Below are 13,407 nucleotides of genomic sequence, written 5' to 3'. Positions count from 1 at the left end.
CCCATGCTGACTGGCGCTCTTGATTATCCACTGGAAAGTTGTCTATTGCGATCTCGTCGAGCCGCACCACCTCGCCGAGGCCAAAGTCAAACAGTTCTTTGTGTCGGTCAAAGTCACACGTTGTAGTATTCTCAGGCACCGGTACGTTCCATGCGGACCGATTATCCACTGGGAAGATGTATGTACAGTAAAATACGCTGAGGTACCATGAACTCACCACCAGATGGCAGCCTAGGACCGTCTGAGGAGATGGTTCTGTCCACTGTGTAGTCTCGCTGAATGGATAAAAAAACATGAGTTTATTAATGTCTGACATTTTTGATATAACTTTTGATTGTTGCCTTTTCTGGGCGAATATGCTGTTCTAGACAAGGTAAAAGTAGTGATTTTTTACATGGAGTCTGGTGGGGATATGCTGCTCTATACACGCTAAAAGTAGTGATTATGTACATGGATTCTGGTGGAGATATGCTGCTGTGTACACGCTAAAAGTAGTGATTATTTACATGGAGTCTGATGGAGATATGCTGCTCTATACACGCTAAAAGTAGTGATTATTTACATGGAGTCCGGTGGAGATATGCTGCTGTGTACACGCTAAAAGTAGTGATTATTTACATGGAGTCTGGTGGAGATATGCTGCGCTATACACGCTAAAAGTAGTGATTATTTACATGGAGTCTGGTGGAGATATGCTGCTCTATACATGCTAAAGTAGTGATTATTTACATGGAGTCTGATGGAGATATGCTGCTCTATACACGCTAAAAGTAGTGATTATTTACATGGAGTCTGATGGAGATATGCTGCTCTATACACGCTAAAATAAGTGATTATGTACATGGATTCTGGTGGAGATATGCTGCTGTGTACACGCTAAAAGTAGTGATTATTTACATGGAGTCTGATGGAGATATGCTGCTCTATACATGCTAAAAGTAGTGATTATTTACATGGAGTCTGGTGGAGATATGCTGCTCTATACAGCGAAAAAGTTATCTATATACATAAATTTTTTTTATTAAAGTTATGTATATATTCATAAGAGAAAAGGTTTCCCCACATTGTTCACACCAGTACGGCTTCTCTCCAGTGTGTATGCGCTGGTGTCTTTTAAGGTGGTAGCCTTAAAACTCACCAACGAATTCACACTGGAGAGAAGCCGTACTGGTGTGAACAATGTGGGAAACTTTTTCTCAGAGTAGTACCCTTAAAACTCACCAACACATTCACACTGGAGAGAAGCCGTACAGTTTGTGAACAATGTGGGGAAACCTTTTCTCAGAGTAGTAGCCTTAAAACTCACCAACGAATTCACACTGGAGAGAAGCCGTACTGGTGTGATCAATGTGGGGAAACATTTTCTCATAGTGGTCACCTTAAAAACACCAGCGCATTCACACTGCCTCGTTGTGAACATGTTTCAGAGCCAAGCTGTTTCCTCCTCCTCATGCCCTGATAGCTGTGTTGTTATATTCTGATCTTCTCTCCACATTGAAGGCTGACCAGCAGTAACTTTATCTTCTGATCAACATGTATGTTATTGTGGATCAGCTGGACTGTTTTCTGCCTTTCCTCAGAACCCATTACCATTTAGGCACCAAAATCGGTGCTTGAATCCATCCTTTTAAAAATAAATTTTTTAAATTTATATATTTTAAAAGTGAAGGAGCACAAAAAGATAGTCAGCAACATTTAAGAATGGCTTGTTTATTGCTATATGGTCCAAATTAAATGTAAAAAAAAGTAATATTTCTCCAGTAAATTGTTGCTAAATGACAAAAACAACCACTAGATGGAAAAAGGCAGCGCTGGTGTTTCACTAGCACCAAATCTCCGTTACTAATCAGTCCGATAGATACCGGGTGTTAAGGTACCGGTGCCGTACTAGCACCGGGTTTTGGTACCCAACCCTAACCACAATGTACCCACCGTGGGAAGGAGAAACATTAAGACGTTTAAAGATGTTTTGGTTGGAAAACGTAGACATCTACGAAACCTTTATTTTGTAAAAACTTTCTTCTCATCTCTAGAAACATACAATTTTTTTGGGCTGACAGGATGTCATTGTAATCATTTTAGGAATACATTTTTGTCAGCCTTATATATTTCTGAACTCCCAAAAGTTGGCAAAAACTCTAACCTTTGAGCATTGTGAGCGCAAATAAGCGCAAATTCAATATTTGTGTAAATTGGTCCAAGCAGTCCTCTCATCATTACAACATACTAGAAGTCGGACATTTTTATGTACGCTCTCAAGTTATTGTTTTGTAGTTTAACATCATGTTTTCCTACTTTGTGGAATTTCATTTAATAATCTTTGTCTGACATTTCATATTTTCTGTGACTGAATGTTATTTTAAATCTGTTGAGGTCTGTTCAGACTGAATGTAAAGACACTGATGATGTTTTACAAAATCAGAAAATACAAAGCAAACTTGTAAAATAACATCAATGATTGAATTGTTTTAAATGTTTTGCAATGTGGAACAATTCAATACAAAATAAAGAAATAAAATGAGGCCTTTGTGACTTGATTTGGTGGATTTATCCTTCCTGCCGTTTCTGTGTTTAAACTCCTTGATAAGAGAACGTTTCCATCCACTAAAAGTGCTGAAGACTCAGATTAGTGTGTGACAACATTATGGATCGATCCCTACAGAGATAGACCTTTTAGTTAGAGAGTAAGATCCTTTTAGTTTAACATGAAACAGCCCCGACATCACCATCACCAAACCCACCAGACTCCATGTAAATAATCACTACTTTTAGTGTGTGTAGAGCATTATATCTCCACCAGACTCCATGTAAATCACTGTATCTACAACAAAGACATTTTAGTAACTATTTGACATTGATATCTTTGGTCAATATATATAATGTAACCCCCCCCACCCTTTGATTGTTTCCTATTGATGAGTGACAGTTCATATCCCTCATCTCCACCAACTCCTGTTGTTTATATAGGACAGCTGAAGACATGTAAGGGCAGAGAGAGAGAATGACATGCAGCAAACGCCCTCTTCACCAGCTGAGCTACCCGGCGTCCCACACCAACATATTCTGGGACTGCTCCGTGATACAGACATACGGGAAGACATTAAAGACGAATTGGACAACATTTTCAGAATGAATTTCCCTCTGGACCCTTTATTTCTCTTACTGGAAAAAACACCTGAAAATTTGCTGTTACATATTTTGTTAATGATTGCAAAAAACATGATCACTATGAATTGGATAAAGTCTAGCCACCCTATACATGAAATCAAACCGGTCCGTACAATGGAAACTATGACTACGCCAAAACAGTGACAGAAAGTTGAAACTGAAAACAGTGACATTGTAAAAACTTGACAGCGTAAAAAAAAAAAAAACTGTCACTGAAAAGATCCAGACATCAAGAAAAAATTTACATTGACATTGAAAAACCCATCATGATGCAAACAAATGTGAAAGTGAAATAATATCATAGGATTATGAGATTATTACTTTTTGATGTTTGTGTTTTATACTTCTTACTCTTATACTACTTTTCAATGCCGATATTTGTTTCAATGCCAATTTTATTTTCAATATGACAGGTTACTGTCTGCTATTTCTATGTGTGTGGTAATAAAATTAATAAATAACGTTGTAAATCGGGCGGCTGTGGCTCAGTGGTAGAGCGGTTGCCTCCCAATCGGGATGTTGGTGGTTCGATCCCTTGCCCTGCAGTCCCATGTCGAAGTGTCCTCGGGCAAGACGCTGAACCCCGAGTTTACGGCATCCTCGGCCACAGTGTGTGAATGTATCCTGTATGATGTAAAAGCTTTCAGTAGTCGTTAAGACTACTTATATGTACATTATATGGCGTGTTTAGGTGCTACATGAACATTTGTGCAAACAGTCATAGCACTGCTCATCACGTTGTTGTGGCCGAGTGGTTAAGGCGATGGACTAGAAATCCATTGTGGTCTCCCAGCACATGTTCGAATCCTACCGACAACGTGCGGTGTTTCTTAACAGTGGTAGCAAACCAATGACACATCACAGTATTACAAATTGATTGAAAGATCTGCCTTCACAAACAATATTGTGTTATCTCATAGGTACTGAAAGCCACCAATATATTTCTTTTCAGTCTGTGTTACAAGACTTGCAGTGAACGGTGTATTGTCCAGCAGAAAGGCAACAGGTGTGTTACTTTCTGACTATGATTTATACCGTAGCAGTGCTGGGCCCAGGTTTGATTTCCAGCCACCCGCAGTTACATTTACAGGTTTTAAAGCCATACACAACATATTTCAATTTCCTTGCAAGAGTCATCCCAAAAGGATTAATAAAAATAAGTCTTAGTCTATCTTGTAAAAAAGTAAAGAAATCTGAAAATCTTCAAGGGATGTAGCTCAGTGGTAGAGCTCATGCTTTACATGTATGAGGACCTGGCATCTCCAGCAGGTATTATGGTAGAGTCTTTAAAAGAGCTGCAGAAGATATTACCTCCTGTGGTAATCTGACTGGTAGGGTTGTAGAACGTAGTGGTAGACTAAGACCTCCTGTCACACACTAAGCGGTATGCTCTCTCTTTTACCCCTCAGACTATCAGACAGCACAACAAGCACTTTAAATGTACATGTTTTACAGTCTCTATTTTACTGTATTTATGTTCTTGTACTGTAGTGTAGTATATTTATTGTTTTATGCTCCAGTTTCTATGGGTGTTACAGCAGGTATGAGCACTGTAGTTTCCATTTTTATAGATGAAATAAACTTGACATGCCATTAAGTTTACTCTTCAGCAGGTGGAGACATTTCACTTCAGACACTTGCAGCAACAGATGCTTTGTTAAACATCAACAGACTGGAAATAGACTTAAGTTGGTCAGTAATTGTTGCTTTTTCATCTTTGTTGAGATTGTTGTGGCCTTTCATATCACACATGTAGATATTACGAAAGAGACTGCCTAGCAAACCTGCTACCATTTGTAAAGGTTCCATGGTGTAATGGTTAGCACTCTGGACTCTGAATCCAGTGATCTGAGTACAAATCTTGGTGGAACCTGTTTTTAAGCCACAGCACAGGTGAAAAAAATCAACCTTTCAACTTTCCACATCTAGTTAAAAGTAAGCTTACAGGTTTAATGTCCTTGGTCATTTAGACTGTAAACAGTATGTTGGTGGGGGCATGTTGAGGAGTCACCTGGTCGTTAATGTAACTTGAAGAAGCTCCAAATTTGACAGTATTGACTGGAAGTGATAGGCTTAGGTACATGGGGGATACACACTTTGCATTCAGTCTCGTAATCACCATAAAAATTAGGTATCACTGAAATTTGAACTTGTGTTGTGCTGCAGTCAGAGTATACAGTGCTCATCCTGAATGGGCCAGTATAGTGCATCAGAATTGCTGGACAAATCTGGACTCAATGTGGACGTTGTACGGCAATATTTGACACGTTTAGACCATGAAGACAGTTATCAGTTTATTTCCCATCTGGCAGGTATATTTGTGGACTCAGTTGGACATTTTGAAGATAATTGCACAATGTTGACCCAATTGTCAGTCTATTTCCCATCTGGCAGGGACATTTCTGGATTCAGGTGGACATTGTGGAAGGAAACATTGGTGGATCTTGATTCCCACCATAGGATTTAGCCTGTATTGCACATTCCCATCACATCCCATGCAATGTCTCCATGAACGCCCATATATTTGGGCTGACAGTTGAGAAACCTTCCCTTGTTAACTATGACCTGGATGACTGAGAACCTCCTATATCGTGACATGTTTAATTTACTGTATCATATTTTTTAACACAGGTCCTACTGAATATCTGTTGAATCAGTTAGGATGGCCGAGCGGTCCAAGGCGCTGCGTTCAGGTCGCAGTCTCCACTGGAGGCGTGTGTTCAAATCCCACTTCTGACAACTAGTCAGAAGTGGGAAATCCCTGTTCTTAATATGTAGTCAGTCCCGTATGGTCTAGCGGTTAGGATTCCTGGTTTTCATCCAGGTGGCCTGGGTTCAACTCCCAGGATGGGAATAGGTAATTAGCCGGTGAAGGTCTGCAGAAAGATCTGTTTGATCTCTGACATTGACTTGTATTAAATCAGAGCAGTAGTTAGGAAATCTAAGTTATATGTGTTTCATGATCGTACTTTGGTTTTTGAATGGTAGATGAACAACTGTGCTCGAATTTCTAATCAAAAAACATGAACTTTCCCATTTTGACAAACTGTTTTGATTCCTTGAGGTATTTCATTGAAGTCTTTGGTCTTGGACAGTTACCTTGCAATCTAAAACTGTATATCCTATTGTCTCTGGAACAATAATTGGCAGTTGGAGGGGTAATGGCTCTTTACAGTGAAAATGCAAAAGAAGATGTTCACAAATTCAGCCCAGGTAGATGCTCAGCCCATATTCACACAGACCTAAACCTACTCATTGGTTACAATATTCTAAAATCAACAATGCCAGAGAAAATGACAGAGTGATAACATTTTTTAATAAAGTATTGGCTTTTCCCTTGCAAAAGTTTTGTTCCATAACATTAACAAGCATACCGTTAGTTACGTTCTTTGTGTTTGTCATGATTTGGGGTAGTGATATTTGCAGGTAGTGTGGCTGGGTGGTCTAAGGTGCTGGATTAAGGCTCCAGTCTCTCTGGAGGTGTGGGTTCAAATCCCACCACTGCCAACTGCTGAAATGTTACATACATTGGTACACTCCTTGCTGAGGATTGGCTAAACTTGACTTTCCAGCACCTTGGAGTAGAGTTTACCAAGGAAGCCAATGACACCCAGGTTGATGTAATACTGTGATATCCTGCCACACGCTGGACACGTCAGACCGGTTTCCTTGTATCTGTGTGACACACGCTTCCACTATTGGATGCAATTCAGACAGTAGCAGTGACTTCAGTTGTGCGGAATCTAATAACACATCGTTCCATGGGGTTTAGTTGGCAAATACATGCACGGACACACCACACACTATCTCGCTACTGCACTTTGTGTCAGTTGTGAGCCAATGTTGAACTCCCTGGTGCACCACGTAACATTTTGTATTCTGTGTCTGCACAGTCCACAGGAGGAGCTCACACTGATAGCGGATATCGTGTTGGCCTGTCTATTGTCCTTCGTCTCGCTGATGATGATACCTCGGTTATACTCAGCTTGATGTGTACAACCATTAGGGACCTTATAGAGGCATGTTAATAGGATCCCTAAATAGAATTTAAACCAACCCCTTGTCCACTCTCGTTGCAGATAGAAACCTCTGTTTTGATGCACACCCTGTTGTTGGCTTCCCAGCCAGAGGTACTCTCAATATTCCTCTTCACTGTCAACCATGGAATGATATCCTCCTCCAAATGCACTCCTGGAATTATCCCGGACTTTGGGGGTTTTGGTGCGTTGGACCACGGATTTGTCTTTGCAACGCTCCAATACATGTCGCTCGCGCACCAGAGCTTGGGGTAGCCGCTGAGGCTGACGAAGAAACTTGTCTTTCGGGGACCCTGGAACGTTGCCGCGGGCGTAGGTGGAGCTGAAGGGTAGCTCTTGCACACGGTCTCGAGCCAGCTCGCTGGTATGTCAACTAAAGGTGCTGTGTGCGTCTTGGCTTCCCAATGAGACGTGCGCTCCAGATATTGTGTGTCACAGGCCCTGCGGAACTAATGCAGTAACGAAACAAAAGATAGATGTAGTATCTGGAGAGTTTGCGATTGTCCACGAGTATCAGATCGGGAATTGGGGCTCCTCGGTACACCGTGCTAGCACACTCCATGGTGTGGAGAGACTCTAGATCCGCTCTGGGTGTGTACACCGTGTCTGCTCTCTGCCACATGTCTCTCAAGTGCTTCAAGGTAGTCTGCAGAGAGCTTTCGCATTTGAACGTGTCTTGCAGCAAACCCGTGGCTGGGGCACCTGCCACTATCAGGCACTCAAAGAGCGACAACGACGCTTGTTCAGAGAACACAATTTCTCTGCGGCAAACCGAACCGCCATTCATTGCATACTATTTACTAGCCCGGATATAAGCACGTCACGTGCGGGTGCTGATGATCTTGCCTAAATGGCCCACGTCAGGGTTCCAAGCAATCCAGAAAAGCTGACACATCTGGTAGAGCGGTGCAATCTGTATTACGTTAAGACATTGCTTTACAGTGACTTGCGCGGTGTGCTGGACTGGCTCGGAGTACGGTACACATTTGGTCAACACGAAGACACCGTGACAGTGCTAAGTAGACTTGTCCCGTCACTCGGCGACGTTGCGTTGGTGAATGTGGACACGGAACCACAGCTTGAGGGCAAGAGACGTGTAATTGTGTACATAAAACAGGATCACGTGCAGGCGCACTATAACTCAATAGTATTGTTCCTAGTGGTCAACTTTGAAGGTTCCCCATACAATCGGGACACCGGCATCAACTTCAAATACGCACGGGCCTTTCTCTCCGAGCGCAAGACCCCCCTATTCCCCGAATTTGCCAAGTGTCAACATGTGGGTCTGTCAACTGGGGAAGTACTTCAGGAGCAGTATCCCGTAATAGATGGCTTTGTGGCCCTTAGCTACGATACGACTAAGCCCAAGACACCCAACGTGCCCGTAGACGGATGTGGACGAGTGTACAAGCCTCTAAGGCTGACGAAAGAAGTTTGTCCCTGGAGCCTCTATGCAGACATACCTGGTGGCCTCGAATGCACCATCGACATAGAAACACTGATAACCACAAAGAACACGGTTCTGGGGCGAGGAGGCTTCGGCGTGACCGTACAGCTCAACGAGGACCTTGTTGCAAAAACCAACCTGTTTCCAGACATGCTGAACTGGAGCACGGCTGTGATAGACTCTGAATTTAATCGCTATGCACACATCGCCTCCCAAGTGGAAGAGGTCCTGTTGGGTGTTTCGATGAAACACGCCAACATCTTGCGCACATTCGGAGGCCTTTGGTGTAACATCCCTGGGTACCAGCTGGGCGGCAGAGCTGTGCTTATCATGGAACGAGCCCTATGCTCACTGCACGACTTCAGGGTGGACATTAACAACGTCTCAGTTGTGCCCATGGTTGAATTGGACACCTTACGTGGACTGGATTATCTGCATTCAAGAGCAATCCAGCACAGGGACATCACGTACAGGAACATCTTGGTCTGTCACCAAAAAGACAGAACGCCCATGCCATTCGCCTTCAAGATCAGCGACTTTGGCACGGCGTGTAACTTCTCTACTCCAGATCAGCCACGGGGCAACCGCTGTAACATGGCTCCGGAGTTATGTGGTGCTTGAACGCGGCCACGGGAAGCGATGTGTTCAGCTGGTACTGCGTTATGTGGGAGCTGTACAACGGCTCACCTTTGATACCATACAGGAATGGGAACGAGAGAGGTTTTTGTAAAAAGACATACGCTGAGAATCTATCCAAATTGGTTGGGGTGTACACCCCCGAGTGCACTCTTTTGTTCGAACTCGGTTACATGAAAGCAATTGACGCTCGTGCCCTTCACACGCAATACAAAGACGCGAGACCTAGCGTGGAGCAGATACAGGCAAACCTCACAAACATGTCCCTGAGTAACAATGACAAAGCGTTTATCCAGATAGGAGTGCTGTGCATTACGCTCTTCCCTCAGGAGAGATGGACTCCTTCTGATTTGCTGAACCTCGAACGATACAAGTGTTTGAGTAGAGACATCAGCGAGGCACGTGTACCACAGAGAGCACTCCCACTGTCCATACGTGCAGGGAGTACAGATTGACCGACGTCATAGTCAGCGATGACTGTGCCCCCGAGGGACTTGCTACACCAACAACCGATGCAGCCTCAGCGGCACATCAACCGACTAGAATCCGGTCCCAGGTCAAAGAGTACTACGGCTTAGACATTTTGAGGCTGGCTCCTGGTCGTATACAGCCTTACCAGTGGTACTCAAACAAGGTCAAACAGCTTGCTGATGTGTACGCGAGCAATAGAAAACGCAAAACTGGGAACGCGGAGGCATTGATCGGGGCCAGGCACTTGAAAGTGGTGTCTGTAGATCCGGAGGAAGGTACTTCAACCAAAAAAAACAGTAAAAACACCAAAATACTATGTTTTCCCAAAGACATGGTGTCTGACTTGACCCAAAAAATCCCAGATATCGTGGCAGCACACCCAACTGTGAAGAACATTATTCTGCATATAGGGTCAAATGATGTTGTAAAGCAACAGTCTGAATTGCTGAAACTGGACTTTAGGGAACTGCTGGACACCGTCACCCCCTAAACGCAAATGTGTTTATCAGTGGTCCTATACCGTCAGTCAGAAGAGGAGATGAGATATTCAGCCGACTGTTGGGACTAAACAAATGGCTTTCAACTGAATGTACCGTCCACTCTCTGAAGTTCATTGACAATTTAAACATTTTCTGGGAGCGCAGACATCTTTTTAAAGCAGATAGACTTTCCTTAACAAGCCAGGAGTAAAGCTGTTCACCTCTATCTGCTTTACTTTCTGCGCTACACATCTGCTCCCCCTGCCAAGGTCAAAACAAAGGAAGACACAACAAAGTGCGGGCAGTGATCCAGCACAGCCCCCGCCTGTGCAAAGATTTGACCATGGAGACCAGAGAGCAGAGACACGAACCTCCACTCCCCTCTTCACCGTCCACACCCCTCAAACTTCCCAACCCCGAACCTTCTGAGATTCATCGCTGTCTCTACTGATTCTCCACACACCCTTTCCCTTATTTCCCCATCATTATGCACCCCTTCCTACCCCATGGCTCAACCCCGGGCAAAAGTAAAACGCCAAGCACCACTACCAGGATGTCAGAACTCCTTCCCCCCAGACGATAAGACGCTTGTGTGCAAAATCTGGCAAGCACTATCTGATATGTGCCGGCCTTGGCTGCAGGACTAGTGATACTAATGACTCTTTTCAAGACAAGCCCGGCCCTGTGGATTCAATTCTTCCTCAATTTCTGTTGATAGGTAATAGAAAAGAATGGTGAATAGCACTTAACTGCAAACTTAGCAAATTTAGCATCCATTCCTCGTCAGCTACAGCCTGTCCCAAAAAATGAAACACACTAACACTAGCCTTACTAAACGTCAGGTCTTTGGCAGGAAAATCATTTTAATCAATGATTTTATTACTAAGCACAATCTAGATTTTATTTTTAACTGAAACCTGTTTAGACCATAATAACAGCGCTGCGTTCTCATCGAGTCAGCTCCCCCTAACTTCAGTTTTATGAGTGAAATAGAGTGAATAAGAAAGGAGGTGGAGTCGCCATTTTGTTTAATGACTCATTCCACTGTACGCAATATGTTATGGAATTTTGTTTCTTTTGAATATGTTGCTCTTCAATTAAGATCTTCCCCTCAAGTGATGTTTCTAAATATCTACAGGCCACCTAAATATTCTGCAACCTTCATTGATGACTTCACTGAATTGCTGTCTATTATCTGCATTAACTTTGATTGTGTAATCATTGCGGGTGATTTTAACATTCATGTTGACAGCCCCCAGGACAGGGGACAAAGAGCTGTGTTGTGTTTTTGAGAACTATGGACGACTGACTCAGCATGTGACGGAGCCCCCCACAATAAGGGCACACTCTGGACTTGATTGTCTCCAAAGGTCTGAACATTTCCAAGGTTGTGGTGACTGACGTTGCTCTCTCAGATCATTCCTGTGTTTTCTTTAACGGCACTATCTCTGTGCCCAAAAGTGTCCAAACAAAGATAATCAGAAAACGGTATATCACTGAAAACCCCAGTGACACATTTATACAGCTTTTCTCCTCCACACCAGCCCTCTCTGGGCTCTCAGTCACTGAGCTTGTAGATAATTTCAACTGTAAAATTACAATGTTATTGATGCCATTGCTCCCACTAAGGTCAAAGTTGTCTCTGGTAAGAAAAGATCTCCATGGAGAAATGTCCTACTGGTGAGAACAGAAAAAAGAGAGTGTAGAAAGCTGAACGAAGGTGGCGAAAAACAAATCTCCTGTCCATTTAACTCCTATAAAGAGACTTCGCATTTATAATTTGGAACTGAGGAATGCAAGAAGGTCCTTTTTCTCTGATATTATCTCTAGAAACAATAATAATTCACGTGCTTTGTTTGCTACTGTTGATAGGTTACAAACCCTCCAGTACCAGTAGCATCTGAACTTTTATCTACCAAGGCCTGCAATGACTTTGCCTCCTTCTTCAAAGACAAAATTCAAAAGATTAGACAAACAGTCCGTGCCTCATATCAAGTCCAGGATATGTGTTGTCACAGTGTTCAAGCAAAACTTTCCAATATGACAGAATTTCACACGATCACCATACAAACCTGGAGGACATTATTCAACATCTGAAAACCTCGACCTGTTGCCTTGATGTTCTACCAACGGGACTTTTCAAAAATGTTTCCAATTGTTTTGACTTCTGATCTTCTACAGATTGTGAACACATCTCTTCTTTCAGGAATCTTTCCACAGGCCCTGAAAACTGCAGTAATCAAGCCACTCTTAAAAAAGAACAACCTAGACAGTCACTAATGAGCAACTATAGGCCAATATCAAACCTTCCGGTTTTAAGTAAAATCATTGAAAAGTAGTCTTTCAACAACTCAACCATTTCTTGTCACTAAGCAACAGTTTTGATACCTTTCAGTCGGGTTTCCGACCACACCACAGCACTGAAACGGCTCTTGTCAAAGTCTTTAATGACATCCACCTTAACAACAGATAATGGCAAAATTTCAATCTTATATTACTTGATCTCAGTGCTGCATTTGACACGTCGACCACGACATACTACTAAGAGACCGATGGAAAACTGCGTGGCCTTTCTGGCTTAGTACTAACTGGTTTGAATCCTACCTAAAGAATAGGGATTACTTTGTGTCTATAGGTAATTATGCATCTGAGCGTACAAATATGACGTGCGGAGTTCCGCAGGCTCCATTCTGGGGCCTCTTCTGTTTAACATCTACATGCTTCCACTGGCTCAGATTATGGAGAAAACAAAATAAGTTACCATAGTTATGCGGACGACACACATTTACATAACCTTATCGCCAGGGACTATAGTCCAATACAAAAACTGACTAAGTGCATCGAACAAATTAACGGCTGGATGTGCCAGAACTTTCTGAAATTAAATGAAGGAAAAACTGAGGTGGTTGTTTTTGGAGCAAGAGAGGAACGATTAAAGTCTGCGCTCAGCTTCAAACAACAATGTTCAAAACAACAGACAAAGCCAGAAATCTTGGTGTAGTCATGGACTCAGACCTGAACTTTAACAGCCACATTAAGACAATTACAAAGTCAGCCTACTATCACCTTAAGAATATATCAGGGTTAAAGACTTATGTGTCAACAGGATTTGGAAAAACTTGTCCATGCCTTTATCTTCAGAGACTTGACTACTGTAACGGGTCTTTAC

At 42.8% G+C, this 13,407-nt stretch overlaps 1 non-coding gene across 1 annotated transcript; it reads left to right on the top strand.

Moving 5' to 3' along the window:
• The first annotated feature begins 5,950 nt into the window (after nucleotides 1–5,950).
• On the top strand, nucleotides 5,951–6,022 carry trnae-uuc (transfer RNA glutamic acid (anticodon UUC)). Its single transcript has one exon. It is a non-coding gene; the product is annotated as a tRNA-Glu (tRNA).
• Nucleotides 6,023–13,407: the final 7,385 nt, after the last annotated feature.

The sequence above is a fragment of the Etheostoma spectabile genome, unplaced genomic scaffold (assembly GCF_008692095.1).
Source record: "Etheostoma spectabile isolate EspeVRDwgs_2016 unplaced genomic scaffold, UIUC_Espe_1.0 scaffold00006350, whole genome shotgun sequence".
NCBI lineage: Eukaryota > Metazoa > Chordata > Actinopteri > Perciformes > Percidae > Etheostoma > Etheostoma spectabile.
Note: the sequence above shows the minus strand (reverse complement) of the source record. Positions and strands in the feature narration are given on the sequence as shown.